Here is a 6,755-nt window from a genome sequence, read left to right as displayed (position 1 = left end):
AAGGATGGATCAATTCGCATTCTTCTGCATGCTGACCTCCAGTTGAACCAGCACCATTTGTTGAAAAGGCTATCTTTTTTCCATTGGATGTTTTCAGCCTCTTTGTCGAGGATCAAGTGGCCATAGGTGTGTGGGTTCATTTCTGGATCTTCAATCCTGTTCCATTGATCCTCCTGTCTGTCACTGTACCAATACCATGCAGTTTTTAACACTATTGCTCTGTATTATTGCTTGAGGTCAGGGATACAGATTCCCCTAGATTTTCTTTTGTTGCTGAGAATATTTTTAGCTATCCTGGGTTTTTTGTTGTTCCAGATGAATTTGATAATTGCTCTTTCTAACTCTGTGAAGAATTGCCTAAAGAAATAGAAGGAGTCATAGAAAGTCTTCCAACCAAAAAAAGCACAGGACCAGATGGCTTCAGTGCAGAATTCTACCAGACCTTCAAAGAAGAGTTAACACCAATACTCTTCAAACTATTCCACAAAATAGAAACAGAAGGAACACTACCCAATTCCTTCTACGAAGCCACAATTACGCTGATACCAAAGCCACAAAAAGATCCAACAAAGAAAGAGAACTTCAGACCAATTTCCCTTAAGAACATCGATGCAAAAATACTCAATAAAATTCTTGCCAACTGAATCCAAGAACACATCAAAACGATCATCCACCATGATCAAGTAGGCTTTATCCCGGGAATGCAGGGTTGGTTCAATATACGGAAATCCATCAATACAATCCACTACATAAACAAACTCAAAGAACAAAACCACATGGTCATTTCATTGGATGCTGAAAAAGCATTTGACAAAATTCAGCATCCCTTCATGCTTAAAGTCTTGGAGAGAACAGGAATTCAAGGCCCATACCTAAACATAGTAAAAGCAATATACAGCAAACCGGTAGCCAGCATCAAACTAAATGGAGAGAAACTTGAAGCAATCCCACTGAAATCAGGGACCAGACAAGGCTGCCCCCTTTCTCCTTATCTTTTCAATATTTTACTTGAGGTACTAGCTCGGGCAATTTGACAACATAAGGAGGTCAAAGGGATACAAATTGGAAAGGAAGAAGTCAAACTATCATTATTTGCAGACGACATGATCGTCTACCTAAGTGACCCAAAGAACTCCACTAGAGAGCTCCTACAGCTGATAACAATTTCAGCAAAGTGGCAGGTTATAAAATCAACTCAAGCAAATCAGTGGCCTTCCTATACTCAAAGGATAAGCAGGCTGAGAAAGAAATTAGGGAAATGACCCCCTTCACAATAGCCTCAAACAGTATAAAGTATCTTGGGGTGACTCTTACCAAACATGTGAAAGATCTGTATGACAAGAACTTCAAGACTCTGAAGAAGGAAATGGAAGAAGACCTCAAAAAATGGGAAAACCTCCCATGCTCATGGATCGGTAGAATCAATATAGTTAAAATGGCCATTCTGCCTAAAGCAGTATACAGATTCAATGCAATACCCATCAAAATCCCAACTCAATTCTTCACAGAGTTAGAAAGAGCAAGTATTCTGGCTTTTTATTATTTATAAATCATGAGAAAAAAACTGATTCCATGTAAGCATTCCTTTTGGATTTATCACTTTAGGAAGTAAAAGTTTTAAATTGCTGCAACCTGAAAATTACATGTATAATATTGCATGATGTATAAAATATTGTGTGCCATTTGGTGTACTGCAGGGAAATACAAAATAATAATATGCCTGAAATTATTAAGAAATACTGGTAAACAGAGGAATATTTATAGCCATATCTGTTAATGTCCCATATAAAAATCTATGGGTCATTATATATTATGTATAAATGAAATACACACACACACACACACACACACACACACACACGTTTTCTCTCAAACATACATTATATAATATTTATATATTTTCTCAGGTTCCCTCCTCCTTGTGTAGTTTGCCATGTACTCCTGGATTTAGGAAAATTCATTAGAAAGAAACAGCAGACTGCTGCTTTAATTGTGTTCAGTGCCCAGAAAATGAGGTTTCCAATGAAACAGGTGCATGGTTGCATGTAGAAAAAATGCTGAATTTGAATCCTTCTCTTTCCAAACTAGAATTATAATATTGCCTACATGGAAACTGAAATTCTAAAATCCCCATGTTTCAGAACATAATCAGTTAAATAATGTCAACTTCTTTTGGACCTAGCAAATAACTTGCAGTATCTTCTACAAACAATACATTTCTCTCACAATATGCTGCTTACTGATCTTATACAAGGCAGAATACATTTAAGAGGACAAACATGTGTCCCAGGTTTTAAAGACAAACTATGCAGCACAGAGCATCAAGAAGGAAAATATTCCTTTGGGCAAACAGTACTTGAATAAGGAATTGTATGTTCTGGTTCCTATAGGAGATATAGGCAAATGGCACAACCCAAAAAAGCAAACATAATACATAATGCTTTTCAACAACTGACATCAATAACTTTATCTTCACACTACGCTTGTCTTTGAATACTGAATTTATGGTATGGGTGATTAAATATGTATTGTGCATATTGTTATGTATCATATTATTCTTTCTTTTTTGTTTAATGAATAATACTTTTTCTGTTTCATTCCCTGTGGTGTTTTATTTCACCAGAAAACATAGGTAACTAGAGAGCAATCTTAAGTCAGTGGTCCCTACAGTAAGAAGGAATGGATTAGATGCTCAAAACCAAATCATTTATTGATATATCCTTTGAATAATACAAATACACAATCCTTAACTACATAGATATCATAAATTATAAGGCTTTATTTTTTTCTCCAGCAGATATGGAACAATGTGTGAGGTGTCCAGATGATAAGTATGCAAACTTGGAGCAAACTCACTGCCTCCAAAGAGCTGTGTCATTTCTGGCTTATGAAGATCCACTAGGGCTTGCTCTAGGCTCCACTCCTCTGTCTTTCTCTGCCATCACAATTGTAGTACTTTTCACTTTTGTAAAGTACAAGTATACTCCTATTGTGAAGGCCAATAATCTCATTCTCAGTTACATCCTGCTCATCTCTCTAGTGTTCTGTTTTCTCTGCTCATTGCTCTTCATTGGACATCCCAACCAGGCAACCTGCATCCTGCAGCAGACCACGTTTGGAGTATTTTTCACTGTGGCTGTTCTACAGTGTTGGCCAAAACATTAACTGTGGTCATGGCTTTCAAGCTCACTACTCCAGGGAGAAGAATGAGAGGGATGCTGACATCCAGGGCACCTAACTTGGTCATTTCCATTTGTAACCTGATCCAACTTGTTCTCTGTGGCATCTGGTTAGTAACATCTCCTCCCTTTATTGACAGAGATATACAATCTGAACACGGGAAGACTGTCATTATTTGCAACAGAGGCTCAGTCATTAGCTTCCATGTTGTCCTGGGGTACTTGGGTTCCTTGGCTCTTGTGAGCTTCACTGTGGCTTTCCTGGCTAGGAACCTTCCTGACAGATTCAATGAAGCCAAGTTCCTAACTTTCAGCATGTTGGTGTTCTGCAGTGTCTGGATCACCTTCCTCCATGTCTACCATAGCACCAGGGGGAAGATCATGGTGGTTGTGGAGGTCTTCTCCATCTTGGCTTCTGGTGCAGCATTGCTAGGGTGTATCTTTGTCCCAAAGTGTTATGTTATTTTAGTTATATCAGATTCAATTTTCATACAGAAGTACAAAAACAAATTGCTTCCTTGAAACATTCATAGTATGAAAAGTAAATTGCTTCGTTGAAACTTTCATAGTATAAAAATAATAGGCATTATTCATCATATTTTTATTTGTCTTAACCAAAGTAGAATTTTGTCATAGAAAATTTCTAAGTAATAAACAAATTTGAACTTACAAATAGGATAGCACTGTCCATCGTGACACCAATTAACAACGTTTGGTGGAACATGGTTTCATTCGTAAATCCACAGTCCTGACGATATTGAGAACTGGGAATCTCAGCTGAGGAATGGTTACCATCATTTTGAGCTGTGGTTTTGTGTGTAAGCCATGTACTTAATAAATGATTAATAAAACGTGAGCCTACTGACTGTGGACATACCTTCTGTAAGTGAATTGTTCATGGAGTGTAAGAAAGAGGACTGTGGACAAGAGTGACATGAAGCCAGTAATCAGCATTATTCCATGTGCTTTCATGGAGTGCTTGCATCCATTTTCATGCCTTGGCTTCATTCAATATACTGTGACCAATGCACATAAGTAAAAAACATTTTTCTCATATGCTTCTTCGATCAATATATATTTAACAGCAACAGAATCTAAGACATCTCCGAAGTGGTAATTTTCCTGTTTCAACCTGGAAAATCATAGATTCCTGTTGCAATAAAATACACTAATTTGAAATGAGGAACAAGAGTGAGTGTTATCAGAATGTGAAACACAGTGACAGCATTGCATATGACAGGACAGAAGTACTAGACTTTGGAATAGCTTTAAATATACTTAGAATATTATAAGAATATTAAATAATGTACAAAGAAGGAAACAGGTTAAGAAAAGGACAAATGGGTTGAGATTGTGACTGCAAGATAAGGCTCTGTCAATTTATATATAAAGACCCAATTTCATCAGGAAATGAAGATGTTTCATTAAATGAGAAAAATCACTAATGGAAATGCCCCACACAAAACCTCAACCACAGTAAGATCAGTGATTTTGATGACAATATAAATCATGTTAGATGATGGGTCTCATCATACTTTTTATCAAAATATGAGTACTAAAGATTATTTCAGTTTAATATTGCACATACATAAGTACATATAAACGCATGCACACTATTAATTCTTTACATCAGGTATTGAAGATCAGTGTCGTTTTTCCCTCAAAGTACTGTTTGCTGCTTCATTTCTTAAATAAGATTTGGGAGTTTATTTTTGACATTGTAATTTAATTGCCCTTTGTTGACATTTACTTTCTCCAAAATACACTTTTTACGACTCCCTATACTCCTAAAATCTACATGGCCTCTTAGTACTCTTATCTCATTGATTGTTACTGAATGTGTATATATTTTCATATATATACTATATGTACATATATATACAATACATACAATAATACATATACTTACACATACACATATGCATATGCATATACATATATTATAGAGACTGTTTTAATTTTCATATATTTATCTTCTGATGAGCTCACATGACAGTAAAATCACTCTAATGACATTCTGCTATACCTAAAAACCAGGGTCTTGATGAGCCACCATTAGAGAATTTTTCTTCTCTAATAGATAGGAACAAATACAAATACCCTTAGCAGTAAATTTTCAGAATGTGAAAGAAGTTGGAACACACATTCATAACTGGAATGCCTCCATAAAATCCCTTGCCTCAGGAGTCAGGAAACACTGGGGAAGTGTAGATAGAAGTATTATCCATGACAGGGGATTGAGAACACCCACCATGGAAAACAGGACTTATATACAAGAAATATAGATGCACATGTGAAATTACAGAGACTTTGGCAGCATGCACAGGGCCTGCATGGTTCTGTTCAATATGGGGTCTCAATAGTGAGAGGGGAACAGAACTTCACTGCCATTCCAATCCAGTTGATAGCCATTCACAAAGAACAATATTAATTTTTTATAATATAAAATGCATTATGAAATGAAGGATGATGCCATAATTTGTCATCTATCACATGACATTGAGAATAATATCCAATATGCAGAAATCACTATATACAATCATAATGGCCATGAGGTGAAAAAAAGAGACATTAAAGTTTATGTCTATATTAAAAGTTTTTTAACAGACTTGCTGTTAGGTGTGATTTACAAGAATGTGTTTTTTCAAGAGATGTGCTCAAAATAGGACATTCACGGGGCATTAAAACTACTATTAAGGCCAAACATTTTGCTCATCATCAGATAGGAAACACAAAACAAACTCAAATACATTGTTGACAGTTCTCTGTCATGTAATGCTTTCCAGGAGACTTTTAAATTTATTTGGGATTTGTGTTCCTTTGATTGTTACCTTCTGTTATTTATTTATTTATTTATTTATTTATTTATTTATTTATTTATTTATTTTTATTACCTCAACGTCCATTTTTAAGAATATTGTGTCTTATACTTTTGTGTTTTTATGTAATTTCTTTTTGTGAATTTTAATTTTTGTATGTTTAGGTTTCTTAAATATTTTATCTTTTCATCTGTTTATTTTTCATTTTGTTCTATTAAAGGTCTTGCTTTTTAAATAATAATAATAATAATAATAATAATTTAGATGTTTAGTTTATATAATGAAAAAGACAGAAAGGTTATTGATTTGAAAATGTTGCATGGGGCAGGAAAATCTGTAAACACTTGGGTAAGGAGAGAGTTAATCAGATCGTAATGTACAAGAAATATCTATGTTAAATAATAGAAAAATGAGAGATAAAAGAGAAAACCATCATAGTACATTATACTACTCCATTCCTGTGATGCCAAATAAAATTCTCTATGACATTAAGGATGACACAATGCCTCGGCATCAATCCCTTCATGAAGTTCTCCAGCATGGCATTCTATATGGAGAAATCATTTCCTAGAAAAATAATGGCAACCAAATAAATGTAAATAAATGAGACATTAATTACACTTCATGTCTAAATTATCAAGGATTAAACAGACTTTCTTTCAGATGTGGTTCACAAGAATTCCTTTTGTGAATGGAAATTGTGTTTATGATTGAACTACCAAAAGAACCTTTAAAAGGAAAATAATTGTCATAGAGA

The sequence above is a fragment of the Apodemus sylvaticus genome, chromosome 17 (assembly GCF_947179515.1).
Source record: "Apodemus sylvaticus chromosome 17, mApoSyl1.1, whole genome shotgun sequence".
In the NCBI taxonomy this organism is placed as follows: Eukaryota; Metazoa; Chordata; class Mammalia; order Rodentia; family Muridae; genus Apodemus; species Apodemus sylvaticus.
Note: the sequence above shows the minus strand (reverse complement) of the source record.